The sequence below is a fragment of the Zea mays genome, chromosome 7 (genome assembly GCF_902167145.1).
Source record: "Zea mays cultivar B73 chromosome 7, Zm-B73-REFERENCE-NAM-5.0, whole genome shotgun sequence".
In the NCBI taxonomy this organism is placed as follows: Eukaryota; Viridiplantae; Streptophyta; class Magnoliopsida; order Poales; family Poaceae; genus Zea; species Zea mays.
Window position 1 is genome coordinate 126613762 of NC_050102.1, and position 15995 is coordinate 126629756.

The following is a 15995-nucleotide window of genomic DNA, read 5'->3' on the forward strand; positions in this document are numbered from 1 at the left end:
GTTTGGTTAGCTCTCAATACATGTGGATTGAATGAGATTGAATGAGTTTGAATCCCAAACAAGTTAAACTTCTTCTTAATTTTTTCCAATATCATCCAATCCATGTGTATTACGAATAACCGAACAAGTCCTTAGTGGGATTTTTCCTTCTTAGGTTTAGCCTCTCTTCCTCCCAAAATAGTCCTTAGTCACTACAGGAATCCTTCCGGTAAACGCCTATATAGGCAACTGGAGCTTAAAAATATGTTTCGCTATATCTCTTTGTATCTTACCGCATCCACAGTATTGTGCTAGATATAGCGGACACAAATCGTTACGGTAAAAATGTTGACCATATCAAAAGTTAGTGTTATGCACAGGAAAAAAATATAGAATTTAGTTGAGAATGAATAGACTATGTAATAGTTGATGTTGGAGACTTGTTCTCAAATGCTACGAGTTAAGAACAAGACAACATAAAAAATGTTAATCGTTAAAGTCTTTCGTCCTTCGAAGCATTATTTCCCTTAGGACATAATGACTTTCGGACGAAGGTTATAAAGGGCGTACCTTCATAAATTCATTATACAATGACGAGGGATAAAAGGTAATGGATATAAAAGACAACACAAACAATTATATATTATTATCAGACATATACAGAAATAACATTGAATTACAAGTGTATCTTTAACTGGAAGGAATTGATAATACAAGTGTGACGCGAGAAGCGAATGCCAAGTCAGCGTGAACAGTACGGGGGTTCTGTTCACCTATTTATAGGCACGGGACACAGCCCATACAAAATTACATTCATGCCCTTTACATTTGATAATAATTCTATAGTAATCTATCGAGGTCTGAATAGCCTTTTCATCTTTAAGTCGGTTTCATTTTCTGCAACCACGCCGAAGCTTTCCTGCTAACATCTTCGGCGCTGTATCAAGACCTTCGCATTATCCTGGTCTTCTCCTGCCGTGATACCGACTTGAGTCCGAAGGTACCTGTTCACGCATTATACTTCCAGAAATACTGTTAAATCCTGTTTTTGAGGACCTTCGGATGCCGAAGGTCCCCAACAGTAGCCCCTCGCAATATTAATTTGTTTAAAATAACGAATTTAGATTGCGACATGGACGAAGGCTTTACGCCGAAGGTCCGAAAAAACACCTTCCCTTTGCTAGAATAGCAACATTCACTGACAAGCGGGGTCTTTGAACTTTCAACGCACTTGGCGTATAAATACGGCCATACCGCAAACTCATTTGACACGCTTTCTGGCCAACTACTCCCGCTCACTCATTTTTAGCTCTTGTGCACTGCGATTTGCTAAGCTTTTAGTTTTGAAGCTTTGGCTTTGAAAATAGTTTTTTAGCGTCTCCGAAGATGTCTGAAGATAAGAAGACTGTTGCTGAGATGAAGCTGAGCCTTGACGAAGAGAAAAACTTGGGGTTTCTTATAGCGATGTCAAAGACCAATACAGAAAAAATTACCAAGGAGATTCTGGAAGGTTTGTCTGAAGATACTGGTGACAGTGACAGCTATGATGTGGACAGTGGTGGTGAAGACTCCGAAGATCGTCCCTGGCGACCAAGCCATTCAGTTTATGGTAAATCAACCATCAAAGAAAATCATCTTGTCAACATGAGAGGAAGGTATTTCCGGGATTTGTCCATTGTGAGGGCCGACGAAGGGGAAAAAACTTGCCCACACCCTGAAGAGAATGAAGTCGTAGTGTACCGAAGCTTTTTGAAAGCCGGACTACGATTTCCCTTGAGCAGCTTCGTTGTGGAGGTACTGAAAATATTCGAAGTCTATCTCCATCAACTTACCCCCGAGGCGATTATAAGGCTGAATATCTTCGTGTGGGCCGTGAGGAGCCAAGGTCTGAAGCCTGATGCAAAAAGTTTCTGCAATATACACGAATTATCATACGAAACAAAACCTTGGGGTAAGGAACAATATCACAATAATTTTGGCTGCTACAATTTCGTTTCTCGGTCCGGGTCAAGCTGTCCCGTGCCGACCTTTCGGAAGAGATGGCCCGGCGACTGGATGACAGAATGGTTTTATGTGAAGAATGATCTGACAGCACGAGAAGATATCAAAGGTATAATTATGCGCCCTATTTGGCAAAGCTTCGGCCTTCGGAGGCCGAAGGTTGAAATGAGTGAGGCTGCCGAAGAATGCCAGAGGGCCTTCGGCGTTATCTGTTCTTTTATTGGAACGAGGGACTTGGTACAAGAGCATATCGCCTTCAGGGTATGGCCGCTTGCGGAGAAATGGGAAATGCCACAAGAAACCATAAAAGAGGCCGACGAAGGTGGACTTATCAGGTTGAAATACACTTTTAAGTTCGGAGATAAATTCGTTGAGCCAGATGATGACTGGTTAAAAAGCATTGAAAATTTAAGTGATGAGCTGCTTGGGACCTATTCGAAGGCCGAAGACACTGCAATGTCAGCAGCCTTCGGAGGCCGAAAAAAGAAGAGGCTGAATCGGGTATTTGATGCAATCGGGTTTGTCTACCCTCACTATTGCTATCCCATTCGAAGGCAGAAGAGGAAAAACACAACCTCTGCAAAAGAAGAAGCTGCAACTGCTCCTAGCGAGCCAGAACCGAAAAGAAAGAAGATAAAGGTCCTTACACATCGGCCGCGCTATATTGAACCAGCTTCGGTGCCTGAGTTTACCGGAGAAACTTCTTCGGCCACCGAAGCTGAAAAACCAACCGAGTTAACCTTGCTGCCAGAAGTCGCAGAAACGGCCGAAGTGCCAACAAAGATAGAATTGGAACAATCAAAGATTTTGTTATCAGAAACAAAAGAGAAAGCCGAAGCGCCGTCCACAGAAAAAATGGAAGAGGTAAAAGAAGCAACTGAGGGATCCAAAACATCAGAAGTTTTGAGTCCTGCAGCAAACATTGAGACAGTAAAAAATCAAAAAGTGCCAGCAGTGACTCCGAAAAGAAAGAGAATGGCTAATGTGCTAGATGTACTGGAAACGATCAAATCTTCAAGCACACCTCCGAAGAGGGTTGCTGTCACTCCTGAAACAACTGAAATTTCTGGTTCTAAAGCTCCAGGGCAAGAGACTGAAGTCGAAGCTGGGCCCTCAGAGCCTGCAAAGATAAAATGCTTGGAAAGTGAGGCAGAAAAAATAACAAAGCCAACTTTTGTTGAAGAAACCGATGCCATTGCCCCCGAAGCATCCCGCAAAGTTCGTGATTATATTGTTCGTCATGCTTTGGGGAAAAAACTATCAGAAAAAGAAGAGCAAGAGGCCCAGCACTACGCCCAAAAACTGAAATATCCAAAGGGGGCGTTAATATTCAATGGCAGTGGAGAAGAAGACTTCTTGTATTGTCTCCCCGACAGCAAGGAAATTTCTGTCTGTCGGGAGATGAGCAAGAGCTTCGAATTCCCAACTTTAGAAGACGGGCTCTCGGTGCTGTCGAAGAACGATCTGGCCGACAGCCTGGCTTACAATAGCTTAAAGGTGCGACAAATGAAATCCTTGTATTTTTTGTTGGGTCCAAAATTTTTCGTTTGTTTAAACCTATTGATGCACACATATTTCTTTTTGCAGGGCCTGATACTTAGCAATGCCCTCAGGGCACAAAAAGATGCTGAAGACGAAGGGTGTTGTATAGCCCTGAGCAACCTTCGTTCCGAAGTTATTGAACTGAGGAACGAAGGTCTCGAAAAAGATAAAATATTACACTCATTGATAAATAGAATAAAGGAAGACGAAGCTGCTTTTAAAGGTCAAGCTGAAGCTCAAAAGCGCGAAATTGAAGATCTTCGGAAACAACTGGCCAGAGCCAAGGAAAAACGCATACTTGAAGAAACAAAGCGAGAACTCAGCGACCAATGGGCCGATCACCTAGAAATAACTGTTGAAGAGCTTCGTTCGTCCAGAAAGAGATGCTATAACAAATCTATAGAGTGTGTTAAAAAGTTAAAAGCTAGCTTCACCAGAGTCGGCGCCTTCTCAAGCGAAGAAAACTTTACGAGAGGCAATCCCGAAGGTCCCATCGAATGGATCGACCACGAAGCTGAGGCCTTCGAAGAAATTTTAAATAGCCGAGGAGATATATGCGCCTTCTCTGGTGCCAGAGGGATTGCTACCATCTTAGAGAAGAAGGGCTGCGAACATGTAAAAATTTTAGCACAATCCGAAGCTGCTTTGTCCTTTGAAGATGCAAGAGATCCTTCGGCCGAAGCTAGTATAATTGGTGGAAATTTTTTTACCGATATCTGGGATAATGGTGGCCGAGAAATGGCCGGAGAAATTATTCGAAGAAGTGAAAAGGGAATTCACGATGCTAGAGAAGTAGCTGAGGCTACTGAAAAGAGCGCAGAGGCCGAAGGTCAACTAGGTATTAACTAATAGTTTTTATTGTGTTGTAATCTTAGGCTTTAAGATTTGTTTGCGATTTGTAATAGCAATGTAGCCGCATGCTATCTTACTTCAGATCCTGCTAAAGCGTCTTCGGGCCCTCAGCCGAAAGGAGACGACGAAATTAAAAAGATGGCTGAAGATATTATGGACGAAGTCGTCAATCGGCTCCTGAACGAGGCTGCAGAAGTCGTTTTGAGAGAAGATTAAGTATTTTTGTGAAAACTTCTGAAATGTAATATACTGTAACATTTTGTAACCCCAAATGTAATATACCTATTTTTGTTAGTCAATTCTTTACGATGCATGAAACTTTACACGTACCGCTTTTGAGTCTTTGACGAAAAAAACACCTTCCCTTCTTTTCATGCTTCGTGAAGAAGAATTTTTCTTTGTCAACAATATCCAATGTTCTGATGAATAATATCCAGGCTTCGTGAAAATATTTTCCGAAGCTACACTTCCGAAGATCAATGATGTATCTTTTTATGACTGTGATTTCTCCCTTTTTTCAAAGCGTTCTTCTGTAGATTGATAATGTGTCCACCTCTTGTGCCATGTGCAAAATGATGTATGATGTTTATGCTATGCGAAATGATGCGATGATGTTATGTTATGTGAGATGATGTTTATTCCGAAGATACATACGCATCCCTGCAATAAAACACAATCTTTTGTAAGCCTCCCTTAGGAGCTTCTTCGCCTTTTACTTCAGCGGAATCAGCGTTTATTTTTCGCTGTAAGCCTCCCTTAGGAGCTTCTTCGCCTTTTACTTTCAGCGGTATTCGCGTTGACTTTTCGCGCTTCGCCTTTTACTTAGGCGGTATCAGCTTTGACTTTTCGCTGTATGCTCTGCATTCCCTTTGGAACGACTTTGGAGCAGAAAACTTACACTGCGCTCCCTTTGGAACGACTTTTTTGTGACTTCGGCAAACTTACTCTGCGTTCCTTAGAACGACTTCTTGTTGCTTCGAAGAATTTTCGATAGTTCGAAGGTCCTCTTTGTTATCACAAGTCTTTGAACTTTAATCAATATAAGCCTGTGAAGAAAATATATTTTCCTTGTAGGAATCAACGAAACTAATTACATGAAACCTAAACAATGTCCTTTATTACAGAAAATAAAACTGAATGAAAAGGATTGCTAGTAAGGTAGGATATCTGTCAATAGATGTGCTTTGACTCTGGCACAGTGCTATTGACTGTACGAGCTTCGGACTGCTCTCTGAAGTCCCTCTGGTGTGGAGCATACTGGCTCCCTTCTGGCTGCTGGCCTTGTTGCAACGGAGGTGGAGGCGGAGGCTGTTGCCAGGAAGCTTGAGGCTGACTTGCCGAAGCAACAGAAACTGCAGGATGATTGCCCACATATTCTGGGATGTAGGGCGAATGATACGAAGCTGTATGCATGACCTGCTTCGGCTGAGCTTGTTGTGCTGCTGCTTCAGCTATTTCCTTCTGCTTCTGAATAGTAACATGGCACATCCTGGTAGTATGGCCTTTGTTCTCACCGCAGAATAGGCAAAAGATTCTTCTCGGTTGATCGCCAAATCTTCCTCCAAAGCCCCTGGTGCCTCTGCCTCTTGGAGCTGGTGGTCGGAAGGAGCTTTGCTGTTGCCCCGAAGCCTGTGAGGAACATTGTGGCCTTTGCTGTTGGCTTCCTCTATCATCATTTTGTGTAGAGTTATGAATTGATCTCACGTGCCTCAGGTAGAACCTCCCTCCGAAGCCCCTGGTTATTTCAGAAAACCTGAAAGCCTCCTCCCTTCTTTGGCGAAAATCATTATCGGCCCGAATGTACTCGTCCATCTTCTGGAGCAGCTTCTCCAAAGTTTGAGGAGGCTTCCTAGCGAAGTACTGAGCTGACGGTCCTGGCCGAAGTCCCTTAATCATGGCCTCAATGACAATTTCATTGGGCACCGTTGGTGCCTGTGCCCTCAAACGCAAGAACCTTCGGACATACGCCTGAAGGTACTCTTCGTGATCCTGAGTGCACTGGAACAGAGCCTGAGCAGTGACCGGCTTCGTCTGAAATCCTTGGAAGCTAGTTAACAACAAGTCCTTCAGCTTCTGCCATGAAGTGATCGTTCCTGGTCGAAGGGAGGAATACCAGGTTTGAGCAACACTCCTGACAGCCATAACGAAAGATTTGGCCATGACTGAAGCATTGCCACCATACGAAGATACTGTTGCTTCGTAGCTCATCAAAAACTGCTTCGGGTCTGAGTGGCCATCGAATACGGGAAGCTGGGGCGGCTTGTAGGACGGAGGCCAAGGTGTAGCCTGCAGCTCAGCGGACAGAGGAGAAGTATCATCAAAAACAAAATTCCCATGATGGAAATTGTCATACCAGTCATCTTCGTTGGGAAAACCCTCCTGATGAAGATCTTGGTGTTGAGGCCTTCGTTGCTGCTCATCCTGAGCAAGATGACGAACTTCTTCAGAGGCTTCGTCTATCTGCCTCTGCAGTTCAACTAGCCTGGCCATCTTTTCTTTCTTCCTCTGTACTTGTTGATGAAGCATCTCCATATCTCTGATTTCTTGATCTATCTCGTCCTCTGGTGGTGTTGGGCTGACAGCCTTCCTTTTCTGGCTTCGGGCCTCTCGCAGGGAGACTGTCTCCTGATTGTGGTCCAGTGGTTGCAGAGCTGCAGCCCCAGTCGCTGAAGCCTTCTTCGGCGCCATAACGAAGGTTTATGATCGCCGAAGGTGTTCAAAAAAAACTCAGAGTGGAAGTGAGTTCACCGGAGGTGGGCGCCAATGTTGGGGACTTGTTCTCAAATGCTAGGAGTTAAGAACAAGGCAACATAAAAAATGTTAATCGTTAAAGTCCTTCGTCCTTCGAAGCATTATTTCCCTTAGGACATAATGACTTTCGGACGAAGGTTATGAAGGGCGTACCTTCATAAATTCATTATACAATGACGAGGGATAAAAGGTAATGGATATAAAAGACAACACAAACAATTATATATTATTATCAGACATATACAGAAATAACATTGAATTACAAGTGTACCTTTAACTGGAAGGAATTGATAATACAAGTGTGACGCGAGAAGCGAATGCCAAGTCAGCGTGAACAGTACGGGGGTTCTGTTCACCTATTTATAGGCACGAGACACAGCCCATACAAAATTACATTCATGCCCTTTACATTTGATAATAATTCTATAGTAATCTATCGAGGTCTGAATAGCCTTTTCATCTTTAAGTCGGTTTCATTTTCTGCAACCACGCCGAAGCTTTCCTGCTAACATCTTCGGCGCTGTATCAAGACCTTCGCATTATCCTGGTCTTCTCCTGCCGTGATACCGACTTGAGTCCGAAGGTACCTGTTCACGCATTATACTTCCAGAAATACTGTTAAATCCTGTTTTTGAGGACCTTCGGATGCCGAAGGTCCCCAACAGTTGATATAAAGAGAATATATAGAGAAATATGGGCACGGAAGATTATAATATAGAGTAAGGATATGATGATGTGGAGTAATCTGCAGCCCATGCCCATCAGCCTAACATGCCCTCTCTAGGTCTTATTAGCCATACAACGGCCTGTCAGCTGTCCTCTCCAAAGGAAAAGAAAGCTGTCTTGAGTCTTGACACCTGGTGGGCTGGCGCTTCCTCATTGGCTGGCTTTCCTTACATATATGCCACACCCTCTCCGGCTCTCCGCACTCCCTCCCTATCCTGAAACACCAATCCGATATTTCCTTAATATGAAAGCAGCAAGGATTGCCGCTCTCACGTTAGTCCATGTCGGCAAGAAATTCTTAGCCGTTCGATCGTTTTCCTTGGCCGTTCGATAGTTCTCATGCCTGCGCCATGTGTGGATGATTCTAGGAGGTTTCTTCTCTCACAACTCCTCCAATTTCGCCAGCTCTCTCTCCAATCTCGCCTCCCCCGCGTCTCCGGCTGCGTTTGCTCCGCCGACGCTCAACTCACCTCCCTCGCGTCTCTGGCTGTGTTTCCTCTACGGCGCTCCAAGGTTCCAGGCAAGCACGCTTCCTCCCCAGCTCTCCTCCACCCCACACTTCTGGTTCCCATTGCTATGGTTCGTCGTGCTAGGGTTTAGGGCTTGCGACCGCCTGCCCAATAAGTCAATCGACTGCGATCCCCGTCCTCGCCGACGACGGCACTACCTCTCACAAGCGCGGCTACAGTAGGCTCCCCAGAGTGCCCTGCGAAACGACGCGATTTGATGCCGCTGCTCTCAGTTGCCATATCCTTTTTTCTGTAGTTCTGCTTATTCCTCCGCCGCCCTCCTCTACCCCATTCCGGTTCCCATTCATTGTTTCATTGAAGGCAAGAGGAGATTTCAGTGGCAAACCAAACAAATCACTGCCAGATAGTTCACATAAGCAGGTTGGTTTTCCAGGGACGTTGGATAGGTGTTGGTATGCAAGATTAAAAGCAGACCTTGTTGTAAGGTTGAAGACATCAGTGTCATTAATCTCAAAAGCACTGTACATTCCATCAGGAAGGACCCAACAATTTGTCTGTCCATACATTGTCTCGGGCCTTAGTATAGCAGCTGCCAAATATACCTTCCTCCCTTCCAATGACTTCAGCTTGGGAGGAAAAGGTGATATCACCTCCATTTTAATCAAGATGTATTCTTGTGGCTGCACACCTTCACATGTTGTCCTATCATGATCAGCACAAGGTTGGCCATCCAACGGAGAGTAGATTGTGTACCTCATGTCTTTAACAACCTTGCCCAACTTCTTCAGCTTCCTCATCTGCCACTTAACAAAAGCATCATAGTATGGATTCATCTGCCACTCGACTGAATTCATATCTGAAATGTAAAAAAAGAGCTAACAGATGCATGAAACATACTTAGCATTAGTACTGAATGAAATATAAAAATCCCAATTTGATATTAACTCAACTGAATCCACATCAGTAACTCAGAAAAGGGAAGAGCTAGCAATGGCATGAAACATACAGAAACAAACATTTGTTTATAACCAGGTATACCATCACAGTTTCATTGTAGTTAAACTGAATCCATGTTTTAACTTTTAAGTGTAAACAACAGATGTATGAAACATACTGATGCAGGCATTTTTTTAAAAAGAAATAAACCATTACAGTTTAATGGTAAATGAACTGATAGCTGGAGTTTAAAGAAATGGAGAACAATAATGCACATTTACTACTGATCAAAGTATAAGTCAGAGCCCCTAAGAGTTTAGTACCATCAACAATCTTTATTATGAAGAATAAAGTCAAAGACATTTGTCCAAGAATGATCAACTGGTGACCTTGGAAATGTAGATCAAGGAGCTGCGCTTCGTGACACTGCTACCTTGTGTAATTTCTAGCTAAATCTTATGAGCACACGTATGTTGTCAGCCTTTACAAAATAATCAGCTGGAAAAGGAACATGCAGTTAAAGGGTGTGGTCAATATTAACAACCTTACCCAACTTCTTCATCTTCCTCATCTGCCACTTAACAAAAGCATCATAGTATGGATTCATCTGCCACTCGACTGAATTCATATCTGAAATTTCCTATATATTAAAGCAGCTCCAAAACAACCGCTCTCATTTGTCCACGTCAGCTCATTTTATTTCAGTCGTTCGATGCTGCTCCAAGGGTCACAAACGCTGGCAACGGTCTCCTTTCGGGAGGTTTCTAGAGTGCGGGCACCTAGCTAAAGCAGCTTCCTCAGTATGCTGCTCCCGCATGCTCCTGCCGCCCTTCTCGCAACACCCGCCCACCACCACCGCATCTTCTCCTACGCTCTCGCGCTCCGCCACGACCTTGGTCTGCCACTGCCACCGCTGTCTCGCCGGCTTCACGAGCCTTCTAAAACCTGGCGACGTCGCACTCACTGCTCCTGTGAGCGCACGTCACTGTGCCCGCCCGCCCCGCATGCCGTGGTTCTGCTCGCGTTGGGCGAATCGGGGGACGAGGAACCTACGCCGCATTATTATCTCCAACAATGGTGTCACAGACGCCAGGAAACGTCGTGCTGGCGCAAACTAGAGTGCCATCCTCCCCCACCCCGCTCATTTGCAAGGCTGTCGCGGTGCCGACGTGTCCAACCGCACGTCGTGGCACTTAGGCTCTTCCAATTCCAAATCGCAAATGAGGTCTCTCCCTCGCAAAGGTACTGATTTCGTTTGCCACCAAGTCCTACATAGGGTTTCTTTTGTACAAAAATGTGAACACGTTCTTTGATCTAAAAGTTCATGCATTTAAGGACTTTTTCTTAGTTTGGCCTTGCAACAGTTACGTGTATTTGTTTATTGGTATTAATGTCTTTATATAGGAATTAACCTACTTTCTAATCGATTCTGCATGTTGGCCCTTGCACTTAATAAAACAACATCTCTAAATTTTTAACAACTTGGATTTGAATTACAAGAGGTATGTTTGCATAATACATCTGCACTTCACCCATTTTAATTTTGGTCCATTAATTCTTTTTATTTGCCATTGGGAAAAAGTGAAATCTTCGGTTCTGATTTTCACAACTCATGGTTATTTAAGTGCAGGATATGAAAAGAACTGTTGTCAAATACATAAAACATTGTCTCACGGTTACATAGATACGAAAGCTTGGTCTCAAAGGGAAAAGGTCTGTACAGATTACACCTCAAGGGGAAAAGGTTTATACACCTCTAAGATCAAATATATAACATCAATTAATATTGTATCCATTAAAGAAGGATCCATAATCGCAATTCCGTATGGACATGGACTATAGATATTGTTGATGTTACACTGATGTTTGGAGAGGATCAAATGTGTCCAGAATTGTCTTGAGAGAATTGTTTCGGAAGTCTCTGTGTTATTATGAAAATATTATTACATAGGTATAGTTATATCTAAAAAGACCTACTTCTGTAGAAAAAGTTCATACATAATAAGGTTTCGATTTTCATAAAGCCTGATGCCATTCTAGATTGTTGAGGGGAAAACCATTTAGATATTTATCCTCGACTGACCTGCAAAATGAAATTTAAGAGATTTAAGAACAAAAAAAATGTAAATAGGTTATTATCGGGATAATTCAGTGCATGTTGGATAAAATATGCAGTGACAAATATACATCTATTTGTTTGTCTGTCACATGCAAAGTATTATACAGGTCGAGGTACGACATAGATTACTAAATACATATTATTCATATGAACAGAAATAAAGATGTGCACATTGAAGATATCCTTGCGTACATAAGGATAACATATTTGATCTATGAGTTTGTTTTGAAATAGTTTGTAAAAAAGTATATCTGGATTTATTTTGTTAAAATCCAAAGTTGATATGAGTAATGAACTTAGCATACTGAATATTTCCTATGTATCATGATAAAGAGCTACCTCGAAACGAGCTATCCAGAATCTGCGATGTTGATGTTGAAGTTGCATTGAGGTAAGCTAGCAAAGAATTTCTTCTGCATCATGTTTCAGTTTCATGTGTTTATTATAAGCAATGTTATGTATCAATTTCTGTTTAAATATTTCATCAACTAAATATATGTGATGATAAGAACTAGCTCCTCAAAGCTGCTAAAGTCGAAGGGCTCAACCCAAAACTCAAAGAACTGTCAAAACAAAACATCCACAGCTGCACTATGAATCTAGTGCTCAAACACTATTACAGAGTGAAAGTAAGTGGATTGAGATTTATATGTTTATTTACAATGATCCATAACCGCACCTTGTGACTGCTTATTTTTAAGCCACTGATTTTTTTGAAGTATAGATGATATCCCACACCTCAAGTGGTATGGTGTCGATGAGGAGTACCATGTTATGGTGATTGATCTTCTTGGCCCAATCTTAGAAAAATTGTTTACTTCCTGTAATAGGAAATTTTCTATGAAAACAATACTTATGCTTACTGATCAACCATCGAGTTCATCCATTCCATATTCCATAGTCAACTTTCTGAAATTTGATACCAGCTTATAGTCAGAAAGCTAATCAAGTTTGATCAACCCCTGTATTTTGCTTATGTTGTTTTCAGTATAAACAGAACATAGTAGTTACTTCTCTAATATTAACAATGTCTAGTAATAAATCCCAAGATTCTCGTTCGTCAATAAGCAATGGTAATAACATATCTCATTTTTATTCTATAGATCTATATCATCGATTATGGACTTGCTAAGAAATACAAGGACCTTTAGACTCATAAACACATCTCATACAGGTGAATCATAGTAAGGAAGTTTTCATTTAGAACCCAGACTGGACTAATTTCCGGTAATAAACCCCAAAATTCTTATTCATCAATAAACAATAGTAAAAACATATATCCTTTTTATTCTACGGGTCTTTATAATTGATTATGGTCTTTCTAAGAAAAACAAGACCTTCATACTCAAACACACCACATACAGGTGAAGCATATTAATGAAGTTTTGACTTAGAACTGGGAGACTTCATTGTGCCACACAATTATTCTATTAAATAGCAAGTTCGTAAGCAGAAACTGGTATGCGAGAATTCACACAACCTCTATACTGCACCTGTCTATGTCACAGCTTCTTACATTATCTCTAGAGACACTGGCTAATGGTACATTATTGGGGTAATCCAAAAGGTTATGTGGATTCAATATAGTACCAAATCGTGGTACATAGAGGCAACCTGAATGGATTGTTTGACTGTATGTCATTTACATGTAAATATCAGAAATAAAACGAATGCTCTTTGACGACTTATGCTCGTGCCTAGGAGATCACTGCCAAGTGCCAAGTGCCAAATGCGAGCACTGCCTCATCATCAAGGTCCCCTCCGTTCATATTCAATTGAACTAAATTAACATGAAGCAAAGGCAGCTCAAGGGTCAGCTGGGAGCGTTGTGTGGCCAAGAAAGACCAAACATTTTTTGGTTATATCGTACCGACCCGAAGTGTAAAAACAGTGGCCCAGTCCGGCCCTAAACTACGTCGTACCTTCGTTGGGCCGTGCCGGCTCAAGCCCGGCCCGTATATTTGACCATATAAAATCAAAATATTATAACCATATAAAGTTCATAACTTACTAAATTGAAGATATTAAATAATTATAGTATCATTTAACCACATAAACTCCAAATATAACAACAATATAAAGTCGATATCTTACTAAATTAAAGAAATTAAACATATTGTGCTTAATTGGGTCGTGCCGGCCCAAGCCCGACCCATCTATGCGGGCCGTTCCGGGAACCCGATAGGTCGGAATTTGAGGTCCGGCTCAGGCTCGCCTTCAGGTCATGCTAGCCTGGCTCATATTATTTCATGTCGGACTGTACTTTAGGCTCTTATTTTCGGGTCGTGCTTGTGCTGGCCCGAAAAGCCCGGTCTAGATTCCCAGCACTAGCGGTGATGGGGTGGGCGGACTACATGAGGCCCGGGACCGTCTGTGGTTCGACTGGGCCAACTGAGCCCGTCATGTAATTCTGAGGCAAAGTATGGTCAACTGGATTCTTCTCTTAGATAATCACTCCCCATGTATTTCTATTTATTCATATTGTTTCTGTTTACTGGGCAGTTGGCACTGAATTTCTGTTTACTGGGCAGTTTAGTAAGTTTCAGTTCATGTAATTCTGAGGCAAAGTATGGTCAAAAGTTGGTTCTTTTCCTTCTGTTTATCTTCTTTCTTCTCTTCTCAAGTTGTTTATGTTTATGAGAAATCACTGTTGATTGTGTCCTTTGCGTGTATCCAAGTTGTTTCTGTTTTCCTTTGCGTGTATCCAAGTTGTTTCTGTTTCTGTTTCCCCAATCAAGTTGTTTCTGTTTATGAGAAATCACTGTTTACAAAGGATCTGCTGTAATTTATTTCAATTTATGTTTATGTAAGTTGCTCCTACTGTACAGAGACCTGATGGCTATTATTCAAAATCTGTTGTAATCTATTTCTACGTGTTGTTTCTGTTTACAAAGGATCTGTTGTAATTTATTTCTACATGTTGGTCATAATCAAATGTTTAGGGTGTAAATCATATTTAGATGATTGTAATTAGTTCAATTTATGGGTCAAAATCATATTTTTAGTTAAATCTGTTGTAATTAGTTTAAAATTGGTGGTAACCCAATTGGGCCAAGCTATAAAAAATGAGAACCAAACAATATATCATATAGGTCAGGCTTACTTTGACCAGCCAACCAAACATCTTAGGTTAGCTCATCACATGCGGGCTCTCTTGAGCCTGGTTCTCTCACTGAGCCAGGCTCAGGCTAGACCAGGCAACCAAACACATCCATAGTGCTGCGCACCAATGCAAGGAGATCAAGAACGGCCGCCTCGCCATTCTCGCCTTCGTCGGCTTCTGGTTCCAGGCCGTGTACACCGGCCAGGGCCCCGTCGACAACCTGCTCGCGCACCTCGCCGACCGAATTTTTTGTATTTTAGCCCCTAAACCGAAGTAAATTTACCATTAGACCTAAAAAAATTTTAAATGCAGTTTTGGACCCTTTGCTCGGCGCCATAGGCCTTGGCGCCGAGCTAACACAGCTCGGCGCCACAGCCTATGGCGCCGAGCTCGCTGACGTGGCAGTCCCGCGTGGCACCTAGCTCGGCGCCACAGATCTTGGCGCCGAGCTAGGAAAAAACTGGAAACGGCCTTCTCTGTGCGCGCGTTTCTTGTCTTGTGCTCGTTCCAAACAACGCCGCCGCCGACTTCCTCAATCGCCGCCGCCTCCCCGGACTCCGGCTCGCCGCCGCCCGCCCGTCCCGGCCCAGCTCCGGCTCGCCTTAGCGAGCCCCGCCCGACGTCGCCGGAGCTCGCCGCCCGCTCGAGCTCCCCCGAACTCGGTCGCCGCCGCCCGCTCGAGCTCCCCCGTGCGCGGTCGCCGCCGCCCGCCCTGTGCCGCGCCCGAGCTCCGCCCACTGCCGCCCCGAGTTCGCCGGAGCTCCGCCCGCCCACTGCCGCGCCCGAGCTCCCCACGAAGCCCACTGCCGCCACCGCCCGCTCCGTCCCCGGTAGCTCCCGCTTCCATTGCCGACCATTTTTTTTAATTTCTTAATTTGTAAACTAGTAGTAATTAGTTAGGTATCCACTTATTTATTATTTAGTAAATAGTTAGATAGTTTGTTGTTATTGTTTATTAAAATAGTTAGCTAGTTTGTTGTTTTAGTTGCGTAGTATATTGTTAGTGTTTAGTAAATTCTTAGTGATTAAAATAGTTAGCTAGTTTGTTGTTATAGTTGCGTAGTATATAGTTATCATTTTGTTTAGCGCATTGATATTATATGTTTTCTGTGTTGGCAACCATCGTGTTGTCGTTTATTCGCAGGTTCTATAAACATCACTTTACAGGGGAGGTGCTGCCAAATTTTTTACTGACAATTGGTTTTTTTGTACGTAGGTGTTCGTCCGACTTGACCTTCTCCACCGTTAGCTGGAGTCGTACGCGTTCTCAGGTATACATAGTATTTCGTACATTATTTATAGATTATGTAATTTCGTTTGATGTGTTCATTTAATATTTACTGTATAGTTATTAGTTAATATATATTTATTACTTAGTAAGTTAGTAGGCTTAAGTATGTAGCCATTATTGAGTTAGTAATCCATTTTTGCAATAGATGGAAAGCCTAGTAACACTATACCATGGAGGAAGGGTGGAGATAGATGCTTATGGGAGTGTTACTTTTGATGGTATGAA

At 42.8% G+C, this 15995-nt stretch overlaps 1 long non-coding RNA gene across 2 annotated transcripts; it reads left to right on the forward strand.

Annotated features, from left to right (window-relative positions):
• Positions 1 to 9978: 9978 nt before the first annotated feature.
• Positions 9979 to 14276, forward strand: LOC103632813 (uncharacterized). 2 transcript variants are annotated; one of them, XR_556160.3, is made up of 4 exons: positions 9979 to 10499; positions 11710 to 11767; positions 11886 to 12005; positions 12101 to 12276. It is a non-coding gene; the product is annotated as an uncharacterized lncRNA (long non-coding RNA). The 2 variants fall into 2 exon arrangements; XR_002263339.2 differs by having other exon boundaries at positions 11886 to 14276.
• Positions 14277 to 15995: the final 1719 nt, after the last annotated feature.